Source organism: Myxocyprinus asiaticus, chromosome 26 (genome assembly GCF_019703515.2).
Source record: "Myxocyprinus asiaticus isolate MX2 ecotype Aquarium Trade chromosome 26, UBuf_Myxa_2, whole genome shotgun sequence".
In the NCBI taxonomy this organism is placed as follows: domain Eukaryota; kingdom Metazoa; phylum Chordata; class Actinopteri; order Cypriniformes; family Catostomidae; genus Myxocyprinus; species Myxocyprinus asiaticus.
In genome coordinates, this window is record NC_059369.1 from 46,702,477 (window position 1) to 46,717,309 (window position 14,833).

The 14,833-nt window shown below is 39.6% G+C and overlaps 1 pseudogene; it reads left to right on the top strand.

Moving 5' to 3' along the window:
• The window catches only part of LOC127417131 (uncharacterized), a 60,302-nt pseudogene extending 47,416 nt beyond the window's left edge, over positions 1-12,886 (top strand).
• Positions 12,887-14,833: the final 1,947 nt, after the last annotated feature.

The following is a 14,833-nucleotide window of genomic DNA, read 5'->3' on the forward strand; positions in this document are numbered from 1 at the left end:
CTCTCAGGATTTGATGAGCTCTTTTGGCAGTGTATTTTTGAAATCATATCATTGTGGGTAGGGTGTGTGGCTTTTCCTGTTGTGAGCGTTAATTGTTTTGGGAGAGAACTTGCAGTCACTGATGTGTTTCCTGTGATTCAGCTGTTTATGTTTGGATGGTCATTTTTTATCTTGTGATCATTTAGAGATTAAAACTCTGAGATTTTGAGGCTATATCAATAGACTGTGAGAGATTTATGGTTTGGGTGTTTAGGTATTCACAACATGTTCATGGACTTTTTTTTAATTAAAATGTTAGGTTAATATATATGGCTGTTTCAATTTTTCAGCTTTTAGCACTGTGGACTCGTTAAAACACTTGTCACATGCTCATTAGTTCCTTTAATTTGTACAATGTCCATCAGTGTGTGTTCATGCATCACAGGAGATTTATATCATATGTTGGAAAAAATTATAGAAATCCTTTTTACATTATAAATATAGAAATGGTTTCTGTTTATTTCACACTTGTTTAGATGATCAGAGTTTTAAACATGTAATAATTTGTATTTTTATCATGTATTTTCATAGTTTAATTTTGAAAGTCTGGGTCTGGGACAAGACTAAAACAGTCAAATCTATATATACAAGAAATTTGAAAAGTAGCAAAAATAAATGATGAAGGCCTGGTCAGAAGTTTCCATGTCAGTTTTAATATGGCCAAAATATTAAAATGGAAGAAATACACCAAAATGAGTTGGTTTTAGAATAAAAATCAACCCCTGAGACACGGATTTGCTCAAAGCTGAAGAAACACCTGTATAAGAGAAAGTGTGTATTTTAGGTGCTGTGACTGGTCACAATCTCATTTAAGATTTTCTCACCATTTTTAATTACCTTTTTCCCTTCACTAGCTCATTTTAAATAGTCCTACAGTGACAAATGCATTTTTAACTGTCTTTACTGTCACATGCATAATATTTATAAAACAATTATCAAAATGCTGTTTAAAATAGTTTTATATAGTATAGCATGTCACACTGTATGACTTACAGTATTTCAACTTCTGTATGCATTTACATTCTTTTATTTGGCAGATGTTTTTATCCAAAGCAACTTAAGTTCTTATATACAAGAGATGCACTTTTATAAGTTGAATTTCCTGAGAATCAGGTTGGAATCAAACCCATGACCCTGATATTGCTATCACTATTCCCTTGAGCAACACGAGGATAAACTATTAAACAGAGTGTTAGATTCAAATCTTCAATCATGAAATATGTATTCATTTAATGCAATTCAGTTGAGAATGCGTTCATTAGTTAATAATCTATTCACTGTGCATCAGAAAGACATGCTTGAGAAGTCTTATTCTTTAAGCTCTATCTCTATAAATGATTTAAATGTGATGCATTATCTTCTCCACAGATAAAGCCATCTACAGGTTGTTTGCATGCAGACACACATTGTTGTGAAGGAGATAGCAATAGCTCATCTGTGCTGTGCAGTTCATCACTCCTGTGGGTCTATTCGTATGAGGAATGCACAGTTCCATCTCAGAAACAAACTTCGAATGGAGCAATATCCTGCTGGCTAATTATCAAGCCTTAGATCTTAATAGAGCTTTGTCAAAGTAAGAGCAAAATCAATCACACTTTTTGCCTGAGAGCATTCTCTTTCAAAGGAACAATTTGTCTGGCAATTCACATCAGTCGCTATCTCCCAACCATGTGTAAATTGAAAGCAGAGTGTGCGAGAGTGGATGGATGTGACTGTCCGACAGGAGAACATCATCCGAGGGTGAGCCCGAGTCGGGCTGATGGCCCGTTTCCTGCCCAGCAGTGTCTCACTATTGTCCAACAGCACATAAAGCTCTGCTTTTCTTCTTTCTATCATCGTGTACACTCATCACTGCGGCTGTAATGCTCAGGATCGTCTGTTAATGCTGTTTCCTCAGACGTGCTGATGTGAGAGGAGGTTCCCACTCAAATACATGTGAATGAATGTGTTTGTGATTTGCTCAGGGCCCCAGATGCGCTCATCCCACACCCACACACACACACTCACACACAACACACACACACACGGACACACACACCCACACACACACACTTACACATGTTGGTGCAGCTATCATTTAGAGGACACTCCATAGACATAATGATTTTTATACTGTACAAACTATAGATTCTATCCCCTAACCCTAACCCTACCCCTAAACCACACACACACACACACACACACACACACACACACTCACACTCTCTCACACACACACACACACACACACACACACACACACACATGTTGGTGCAGCTATCATTATGAGGACTCTCCATAGACATAATGATTTTTATACTGTATGAACTATAGATTCTATCCCCTAACCCTAACCCTACCCCTAAACTTAACCCTCACAAAAAACTTTCTGCATTTTTACATTTTCAATAAAACATTGTTTAGTATGTTTAAGTGATTTGAATTATGGGGACACTAGAAATGTCCTCAAACCACATTTATAGCATAATACCCTTGTAATTACCAGTTTATAACCTAAAAAAAGTTCTCGTAAACCACATAAACCTGCCCACACACACACACACACACACACACACACACACACACACACACACTCACACACACACACACACACACACTCACACACACATACACACAGTCACACACACACTCACACACACACACACACACACACTCACACACACACACACACACACATGCACACTCACACACACACACACACACACACACAAACACACTCACACACACACACACTCACACACACACAGTCACACACACACTCACACACACACACACACACACTCACACACACACACATAAACGCACTCAAACACACACACACACACACAGTCTCACACACACTCACACACACACACACATAAACACACTCAAACACACACAGTCACACACACACACGCACACTAACACACAAACACACACAGACACACACACACTCACACACACACACTCACACACACACACACTCACACACACACACACACACTTACAGAAACACACACACAAACACACACTCACACACACACACACACACACATAAACTCACACACACAAACACACACACACCTTTTGTTTCCCTGTTCTCCACAGATAGTTACTGTAATGTGTCCCTGAAGATGTGAACACCTTGTCATTTTATGGCAGACGCAGTATTGTTTAAGCTCATACTTACTGTAGCTTAGTCACGTCTATTCATCAGTCTGTCCAGGCTTCAAAAGTTTCCAGTATTGCTGAATTTTGTCATGATTGCTGAACTAAACAAAAGACCTTCTCTTCTACCTTCTGGAAACCACCATGACTGTGTGTGACAACTGAAGGCTGCTGCCGCAATGATTCAACAGACTGTAATATCACAAGCCCTTTTGACATTTAAAGGTACAGTTCATCCAAAAATGAAAATTCTGTCATCATTTACTCACCCTCATGCCATCCCAGATGTGTGTGAATTTCTTTCTTCTGCAGAACACAAATGAAGATTTTTAGAAGAATATTTCAGCTCTGTAGGTTCATACAATGCAAGTGAATGGTGACCAGAACTTTGAATCTCCAAAAAGCACATAAAGGCAGCATAAAGGTAATCCATAAGACTCCAGTGGTTTAATCCATGTCTTCAGAAGTGATATGATAGGTGTGGGTGAGAAACAGATCAATATTTAAGTCAGTTTTTTTGTTATAAATCTCCAACTTTGACCAGCCCCAACCAGTAAGTGGCGATATGCACAAAGAATGTGAATAGTCAAAAAACAAAGGAAAAAGAATGTGGAAGTGAAAGTTAAAGAGGAGATTTATAGTGAAAAAGGACTTAAATATTGATCTGTTTCTCACCCACACCTATCATATCACTTCTGAAGATATGAGTCATATGAATTACTTTTATGCTGCATTTATGTGCTTTTTGGAGCTTCAAAGTTCTGGTAACCATTTACTAGCATTGTATGGACCTACAGAGCTGAAATATTCTGCTAATCTTCATTTGTGTTCTGCAGAAGAAAGAAAGTCATACACATCTGGGATGGCATGAGGGTGAGTAAATGATGAGAGAATTTTTCATTTTTGGGTGAACTATCCCTTTAAGATCCTCTTACATATTTCCAGACATGCCGCCTCTAATGTCCTTCTTCCACGGTCAATGTGTTCCTCTATACATTAGCAGTGATATAAAACACAGACAGCAGTGAGGTCAGTGCCTGAGAGGGTTCATAAGTCACAATGCACTGATTGACTACAGATGCTGTGAAATGTGTTACAGACCAATGATGGCTTTGTAAATTGATTGTGTGGAATGAGAGTGCTCTGTGAGAGCATCATGATCCCCTCTTGAGTCGGGCGGCAGGTGTTGTGCCGGGACTCGTGGTAATTGTCTTCTCCATGTGTGGTCAGAAGAGCTGCTGAAGCTCATTGGGGTAGAATGACCTGCTGTCAGAGCAGGTTCATTCTTGCATACAACTCTTATTTTGGCACCATAATACTGTACATGTTAGTCATTTTGCAGATGACAGTGGAATTCTTCTCAAATACATAATGTTTTCTCTATGTAAAAAAAAAAAAAAAAGTACCATATGCATCAAATGGTTTCTCATATTTGTAAATGGACCTGTTTCAGGTGACGTCATACTATGACCGCAGGTCTGTGTAAACCTTAAGGCTGATTTATACTTCTGCGATGAACCTACGGCATAGCCTGACGTGCACCTCTGCAAAATTATAATTGTGTGTCGACGCAGACCACAACAGCTGTGATTGGTCCATTTTAACCAGAGACCGCCTCCCAGGATGATATCAATGATGTCTGAGGTAGTGTCACATTTTATCCAAGAATATTTTAATATCTATGCATCACATCACATTGTTTTTGGACTCGTGAGCATTAAAGAAATGGTCTCAATCAGGAGCATCTGCTGTTTATTTATTCTGTTTGTGTTTCATGAAGTTACAAGCGAAACACAACAAGCTTTTTTCTCCAGGTCTTGATATTAATTTGATATGTGAATGAAATAATATGTTTTGTATGCTACGCATGAATTTTCCGATTGGCACGATGATTTGACTGTATATTTGACAGTATGTGTTCAGTAAATAAACATATTTCATAAGTTATGGAAACAGAACACTTCTAATTTACCAGCAAATGAAAAAGCACCTGGTAAGAGTTGGTTATATTGCCTGTACGCATTGTAAAGTCTTTAAAACGACACCCATGTTGTGTTATTCAGATGAGTAGTTATTCATTAATTTGACACTTTATTTTTCATCAAGGAACATCAAAAGTATGCCAAATATTTATGTGTTATTATTTAAGCGACTCAAGAGCAAGCATACAGTAATTTCCTCATTTATTTTCTGCCTGATATGCAGGCAACATGTATAATAATATGTACCTACACTGTAAAAAAAAAAAAAAAAATCCATAAAATTTACGGTAAATTACCGGTAGCTGTGGTTGCCAGATATTTACCGTAAAAATACGGTAACCCCGTTTCAAGCTTTACGGGATGCAATTTTGATCCTGTATATTTTACGGTGCATTACCATTTATATTATTAATGATAAACAATATATTAACCTCCTGAAACTGTAAAAATCAGCTTTTCACTTTATAATGTTTTATTAATTACTGTAATAATTACAGAGGAGCACATGATGACATGAAGTCCATCAGTAGTAGCTCTTCAAGAGTAATGATCAATAAACATGTGGAGACAGCGCTCAGTGTCACTCACACAAACACTAAACACCATCAGGGTAACACGTGAAATTAAAATAATGCACTAAACATGAACTAAACACAGAACACTCCAATGTACATAACTGATATTAAAAATAACTATTCACATAAAATATAATGAAATGTAATGGGTCACGCAGGGAATTCTGGGAACACAAGATTATTTTATTTTAAAAGAATTTACCGTAATTTCGACAATAATTTAGCGTAAAAAGTACATGTATTCTCTTGTTAAACATAATATAGAGCGGATTAAGGAGGACCAGTTACACTTGGTTTTTGCTAATTTATTCTGAAAATGTTTAGCCTAAAACTTTACAATTTTGTGTGTAAACTAATGTTAATCAATAAACAACACATCATAAGATGCTACTATAGACTAGAATGTAAACATATTAGTCATTTACGCAGCTAGCTGATATGAAAAATTCTGTATATTTTTAAAGGTGCAATATGTAACAATTTTCATGTAATATTCGTCTTTTCTTTGGCAATGTGTGAACGGCTTGTAACACAACCTAGCCCTTCCCGGACTTCCTATGTTGCCTATTAAAGCCTGTAGACTGATTTTCATGCGAAGGGAGCGGGTCGCTTTTACCGGGAAAATCCAAAGTGTGTGACGTTTATGTGCACTCCCGAGAGTCTCAGTGCTTCTCTTTCACTATTCAACAGCGACAACAAACTGCAACACTAGGTAACATTATCTTAGAGATGAAATCCAGCAAACGTCCGGCTCCCAGCACAACACCGACTCCTACACAAACTCAGAGTAAACCAAAAAAACATTTATCTACTGAATCCTGTCTGGCTAAGCGGGAACATGATCGTGGTTGAGTGAAAACTAGAGTGAACATCGGCAGGACATTTGATTCCTGGAGGGACCTTCGTTCAGTTTTGGGGATCAAAACTGACCCTGAATTGGCGTTCTTCTTATTGGACAGGTAAACTTCCATAACTGCAAAGCATGTGAAATATAGTGCCATAAGGATTGATCTGTGTCATTTTAGCTAAACTACAATAACACATGAAATGAATGCTAGACAATGTTCAAGATAATGCAGAAAGCTCCGTTCATTAGTGTAACGTAACTTGGTTATACAGAAAATATATATATTCTGTTATTATAAAACAATAGCGCATCGATATATCAAAATGACAGTTGTGATCATATCAATACTGAATTGTGTCAACATATTTATAATGTACAGTCTATTTTATAAACAGTTACTGTCATCATCCACCAAATTTAGCTAACAGCTATTGATAAAGCTGACTAGCTAGCTAACGCTGACATAGGCTATCGTATAAATGCAGTCAATGTATCATGCAAAGAAAAGTGATTACTTCAAACTACAGTCTCTCATAGTCAGACCTATATCCACACTTTATATGAGCCCTGTTCCAGCACTGGAGAGTCAAATATAATATACAGTCTCAAAGTTTGTAGAAAAACAATCATAACTGTGTAATTTTAATTATGCTATCTCATCTGTCAGCATGATGTCGTTGAATCACGTTCAGTCTCTTTGTACGTTACGTCATTGTTTTGGTCGATGCTCGCTCGAATCCCTATGGAGTGTGTGCGCGAGCACGAGCAACAGGCTGCAGTTCACTTAACGGCCACAGGTGTCACTAATAACAAGTGTTTCTGAATCTTACATACTGCACCTTTAAAATAACTAAATTAATTTTTAAATGAACTACACTCCAAAGACAAGTTTTTTAAATGCATGACAACAGGAGTAAAACACAAAAGTAGTTCAACTTCAGGTGTGCTCACCTCAGTTGCTGTCTGTGTATTTTTCATGACATCAAGCCCTGTTCTCCCCCACTAGTATTTTATGAAATACTGAAAAGTATCACTAAAAATAGCTCAGTTTATTAACAATGGAGTATTTCACCCAATATCTGTGTGTCATGCATTTGTGTGCCTATTAGCTTAGCAACATGCTAATATCAAACTGTATTGGAATCAGTTGTAAGTGTAGATGAGTCTCTTGTGCACTTAAGAGAGTTGCTGACTATGTAGCGTATTATGAGTTGCTTGGATGATGCCTTAGATGGTAGCTCCCTATATAGGCAGTAGCCATCGAGTCAGCTGACAGGTTTTGGAACAGAGCTCTACTGTACTCCATGTGTGAGTCCAGGGTTACGTGGAAAGTCCTGTCTATTGGTTGGTAGATGCAGTGTTTAATCAGAAGCTCCATAATGAGCAGTGAGGCCACAGATCATGTAATGAACGGCACACTAATTGAGCTCTGGCATCCTCTCTCCTCATCTGACACTCTTTATGATGAGCGGGTGGAGCCGGCAGGAGCCAGACACCCACCACTTCACAGCACACCGCAACACAAATAACACTGCGCTGATGAGAATAAGCAATTCAAGATGTGTGCTTTTAAAGGGAGAGGGACTGTTCTGCTCTGTTGTTGTTCTTGTTGTTGTTGTCGCATCCTGTTGTCGGTCATTGCATGCATGTAACGGTAGACAGCTGGTAGGTAGCTATGCGGTGTGTAAACCAAACTCCTCTGGCCTCAAGAGGTGCACTAGCGACTGACTCTAGCCTTTAGCCTCCTTGTTATCACACCCACCTCCCATGCCGGAGACGCCAGTTCGAATCCCGCTCAGAGCGAGTCGAGCAGGACCAGTTACATGCACACAGGGCCACACGCATGTGCTACATCAGTAAACAGAGCTGTGTTATTAACAGTGACCTTATGTGTTAGTCAGCAGTAAATAAACGTTATCTCCCAAAACTAATATATGGGAAATATAAATGATGAACTGAGTAATTTCTGCTCCACTAGCATCACCAAATGGATTACCTTTATGTTACATGTATGTTCTTTTTGGAGCTTGGAAGTTGTGACGAGGAGGAGGGCGTGGCCGGGCCGAGAGGACGCATGCCCAGCGCTGAATCATCCTAATCTGCCAGGAGGGGGATAAGGACGAGCCGGAGACACCAGCTGAAGAGAGAGAGAGAGAGAGACGCATGTGTCTGTGTGTGTGCATCTATGTTTCGTTGTACTGTTTAAATTTGAGTTTGAAATTAAAGTTCTGTTGACTGTTCACTCCGGTTCTCGCTTCCTCATTGGTAGGGAAGGCAGAGTCTACCACAGAAGTGTTGGACCCCATTGACTTAAATTAAATGGATAGAAACACCTCATATCGCCATCAAAATATCTTTGTTTGTGTTCTGCAAAAGAAAGTCATATGATGGCATAAAGGTGAGTGAATGATGGAAAAAAGTATAATTTTTGGGTGAAAATTCCTTTAATATTGAAAAGCAATAAATAAATACTCACATCAGATTATTTTCTATAAAGATGAATTAATAATTCTGATTCAAAGTAATGTCCAGCATCATCCAATCACTGTCAACCATGTTAAAATAAAATGATACATTATAAATTCTGAATCTATGTACTGATTATCATTGTCACATGTCTGTCAAACATGTTGAGTGATCCAAACATCATCTGCAGCCTGAAACTGAACTTTTGATCAGATTTTAGAGAGCTATAGGATGCTCCCTTGCTCCCTATTTAGTGAATGACTTAACCTCCAGTGTGCTGTCTGTCTGCACTGGTCTCAGAACAGTTTGAAATGCACCTTATTTTCATCCTAACTCCATATAAAGCCTCTGAATGACACATTTGTCAGCTTGTGCATGAATATATTTATTCTCAATGTGATAATGCACATTAAATATAGAAATGCATTTAATAATGTTAATGAATAGAACCGTATTGTACGGTGATAACAAAATTAAATATAACAACATTTATATTAAAATGAGGAGATTCTTTAATTATTCCTTGTCTCTGTCTTGCTGCCGTCCTCTTGTGGTCCTAGACATGAAGGTCAGCGAGTCTGTTGACCCACTTTCAGATCAGACACCAGCAGGACAGATCGGCCAATGACTGCAGGCCTTTCCACATTTGTGCACATGGAGAGGTCAAGGGTCAGCATGAACTATGATTCGCACCTGGGAGATTATCTAAGGTGTGATGGATTACAGAGATCTGAATTGCTTAAAGGAGTAGTTCATCCAAAATGAAAATGATTTACTCACCCTCATGACGTTCTAAATCTGAATGCTGTTATCGTTTCTCGCATGTCTTGTGACCAAACATTAACGTCAAACCTGACCTCTGAATAATGACTTTTAGTTTGTTCATCGCCTATTGTATGGTTTCAGAACACTTCAGCTACACTGCACAAGTCATATGGACTACTTTTGTGCTGCTCGACAGATGTGGTCACTATGAACTGTTATTGTTCAGAAAGGAGCTGCGTAAAGATTCTTCAGCAATTCGGCTTTTGTAGCACACAGAAAACATAACTGCATATGGGTATTGAACGACATGAGGGTGAGTAATAATGATAGAATTTTCATTATGGGATGAATTATTGCTTTACAGCAAATGTTGGGAAGCTATTGTGTTGATTTCAGAGGGAATATAGACTGAAAATTCCGTCCCCAAAACACACACCACAGGATGTGGAACAGAAGTGTCTTTGGGTTCGAGGCAAGTTGGGTTTTGAGTGTGGAAAAAATGTGCAAGGCGGTTATTTGATTATGTAAATGAGATGTGAGAAAGTCATTGGATGTGATTAGTGGAGTAACAGGCATTCATCTATTGACCCCCTTTTATCTGAGACTGCTGGAGAATAAAGCCACAAAACTGCCTCAATCCTGCATTTATACACAGAAACTGATGAGAAACTGAAGATGTTCTGCTGATATTGTGAGCAAGAAATCTTTACACCCCGCTGGATTTTTTTTTTTTGTTTGTTTGTTTTACAGGAAAAGAATGTAAATGCTACAATTATAAAAAATAAAAAATAAAAAAAATGCTATAATTAAAAAAATAAAAGACTGAACATGTAATTTAATATAGTAAAATATAGTAAAAAAATAAATAAAATTGTTTTAGTGGTAAGTATAAACTACGTTATAATTTTTGCACTGAAAAATCCTAATAAGTTGACTTTACTCATTTGAATTGAGTAAACTCATTCCCTCAATTGAACTGAGTAATGGCATCTCCAAAACTAGTATGATAATTTGATGTGCTTTTAGAATTAACTTAACTATTTAATGTCAGGTAACTAGATGCAAGTAGATTTAACTCAGATTTTCTTTATAAATATTGTGGTTTCTACTTAATCATTTTAGTTGAATTAACTCATACTTCAGTTCAATTTCGCAGCTCAAAAAAGAAGATTACAACCAATACTAGGTCAATCACTAAATGCACACATATACAGTACTTGTACGAAACATTATTTGCACATGCACAAGGAGAAATGAGGACAAGGGTCCAACTTGACCAAAGGGGACACAGATCACCACAATGGTGACATCACACCAAACAACTAATGGCAACAAACAACAGAAATAATACTACAAAAGAGCTAAAACCTCTATGAATTCTTAATAACAACTATTTAAATGCCTTTGACCAAGGAAACATAATTAAATAATGAAAGCACATTATGGGTATTCCCTATTGCTTCACTTTTGTACTCAATCATTTATGTTATTAACACTTGAACTCTTAAATCTATAGATTTTTTAAGATAAATGCTGTAAGTTCAAGGAACAAAGATATTTGAGTTATGTATTTCAGATATTTATTGTAATGTTCGATTAAAACAACTTGATTTTTCTAGTAATGACAACATTAGGGTTTACAGTGTGACGAAATATTGGTGAAAAATACTTTTTATAAGAAAAAGCATTGAATCACCTTATAATTTATGGGGAAATGGAAATTATGGAAATCCCTCACATTTGTATAATTTTAGTTTCTTGTTGTTATTAGTCATTTTACAGTACATTTTCGCATGAAGTATATTTACAGAAACCAAAAATTTTATTGTAGTATATTAAACCTGAATCATTTAACGGCATACACCACTACTGTAGTTAATGTACAATATACAATCACCAGCATGCCATCCATCAATGTCTGTAACAACACCACTGTGTTTTAATGTAGTTTTGTAGCATGAGTTCATGAACATGTGAGAGTGAATAAAGTTTATCTGTAATCTTGAGTTGTCTTTACAGAGAGATGTTCTGGCTTTTGCATTACATACTTCTGTTGTGTCGTTCATCCATTCAATCTCTTCTTGATCTCGCTTCTGTGTGAAATCTGAGATTTCCATCTTTACTGGATAATAACCTTCACTGCTTCTGATGTGCTGTGAATGCATGCAGGTGGAGGTATTTAAGCATGAAATACTGTTTCTTTGTGCTTTCTGGACATGAAACACTTTGACCCGAATCATATAACAAAGTCTGACTGCAGTCGATTATGGCAATGGAGGCGTGGTCAAGCGTTCGTCCGGAGAGAGAGAAAGTGGTTAGGGTGCACACACCTGAGCGCTATAATGTCTAATACCTGTTTCTGATTGCGGTAAGCACTGGAGAGAGCGATAAAAAGGGACCACGCTAGAGAAGAGGAGAGGGAGCTACCTTAGAGAAAAAGACTGTGTTTAATTCTGACCTGATCTGATAAGTGTTGTTCTGAAAAGCCCCTTTGAGTTTGTTTAATTAAAGTTCTAGCTTTGAGTTGAAATCCCAAGTTTCCCATTTCCTCCTTTCCCACCCTACGAACCTCTTACACTGATGCCGAACCCCGGGAGAATTGGAGGAAATACGCCGGCATGGAGCCCTCGCAGTTGGCGGAAGTCATTAAGTCCCTCGCCAGTATGCACCATGCGCAACATCAGGCCCTGATGGAGCTACGCTAGGACCTGGATCGCCGATTTCAGGAGGTGCTCCAAGCTCAAGCAGAGGACCGGCACGTGATCTGGAGTCTACTGCACCAGGAGAAAGCCCCGGTCGTGACCCCAGACCCAGCAGCCCCCATGTCTCTGGTCGCCCTCATGAAGATGGGGGTAGAAGATGATCCCAAGGCCTTCTTGGATCTGTTTGAGAGGGTGGCCAAGATCTGGGGCTGGCCGCATGCTCAGTGGGCGGCTAGACTCATCCCACTGTTGTCCGGGGAAGCTCAACTTGCGGCGCAACAACTACCAGCAGCAAGTCCCCTGGTGTATGACGATCTGAGGAAGACCATCCTGCAGCGGGTCGGTCGCAGCCCTGAGCAATAGCAACAACTCTTCTGGTCGATGAAGATGGATGGGCATGGCCAGAAGATACAACCCAGTTGTTAATACTGTGGAGACATGGGGAAATTGTATTCCAGACGGCTCATTATAATCTGATGGCCAGGAAAAGACACTGAACCGACTAATGGCCCGTTTCTATTGGCCGGGCATTCGCAGGGATGTTCGCAGGTGGTGTGCGGCATGCCGTGAATGTCAGCTGGTGAAACCACCAGCTACCCCAAGAGCGCCATTGCGCCCCCTTCCATTAATCGAGGTCACCTTCGAAAGAATTGGTATGGACCTCGTCAGGCCATTAGAGCAGACAGCATGCGAAAATCGCTTTGTATTGGTTCTGGTGGACTATGCAACGCGATATCCGGAAGTAGTGCCTCTGCGCAACATCTCAGCACGTAGTGTTGCGGAGGCACTCTTCAGAATAATCTCCCGAATGGTGATTCCGAAAGAAATCCTCACTGATCAAGGCACTACATTTATGTCATGAACACAACGCAAACTGTACGAATTATTGGGTATTAAATCGATACGCACCAGTGTTTACCATCCACAAACAGACGGGTTGGTAGAATGATTTAATAAAACCCAGAAAAATATGATTCGTAAGTTTGTGCACGAGGATGCTAGAAATTGGGATAAATGGCTCGAACTCCTGTTATTTGCAGTTTGAGAGATCCCACAAGCATCCACAGGGTTTTCCCCATTCAAGCTGCTGTAAGGGTGGCGGCCACGCGGTGTGCTCGACGTCATATGGGAAACTTGGTAGGAGGGGCCTTCAAACAATAAAAATGAAATTCAATACATTCTTGATCTTAGAGTAAAACTCCACACTTTGGGTCAACTAACACAGGAGAATTTACTCCAATCACAGGAATGTCAAAGCCGACTGTATAACAGGGGTACTCGGCTACGGGAATTTGCACCAGGAGATAAAGTGCTCCTATTACTCCCCACATCGATCTCCAAATTACTCGCCAAATGGCAAGGGCCCTTTGAGGTCACACGAGGAGTGGGAGATCTCGATTATGAGGTAAAACGAACAGATAGAGGTGACGCACATCAAATATACCATCTCAACCTCCTGAAATTACGATGACGTTGGCAACGGTAGTTCCGGAGAGGGCGGCGCTCGGACCTGAGGTAAACGTAAAAGCCAGGTCCTGTCATGTCGTACAAACCTCATCCAGCACCACATCGAGACTGCGCCCGGGGTAGTGGTATGTAGCCATCCCTACTGACTGCCCGAGCACAAAAAGAAATATATTTTGGGAAGAATTACATGCAATGCTCGATATGGGAGTAATAGAGGAATCCCACAGCGATTGGCCCAGCCCGGTTGTTCTAGTTCGTAAGAGCGACGGGTCTGTACGTTTCTGTGTGGATTATAGGAAAGTCAATGCGGTGTCTAAATTTGACACATACCCAATGCCTCATATTGATAAGTTGCTCAATCGGTTGGGCACTGCTCGCTTTTACTCGATGGATTTGACAAAGGGTTATTGGCAAATCCCCTTAACACCAATGTCCTGCAAAAAAAACGGCCTTCTCCACACCGTTTGGCTTACACCAATTTGTGACACTTCCGTTCAGTTTGTTTGGGGCCCTGGCTACGTTTCAGCGCCTTATGGACTGAGTCCTCAGACCACACTCTGCATATGCCGCTGCCTATCTGGATGACATCATTATTTACAGTAATGATTGGCAGTGGCACATGCAGTATCTGAGGGCTGTTCTGAGGTCACTGCGACGGGAAGGACTCACGGCAAACCCTAAGAAGTGTGCAGTTGGACGGGTGGAGGTACGGTATCTGGGGTTCCACTTTGGCCACAGGCTGGTGCGTCCCCAAATTGATAAAACTGTGATTGCGACCTGCTCGAGACCCAAGAACCAAAAGGAGGTGAGACAGTTTCTGGGGCTGGCTGGCTATTATAGGAG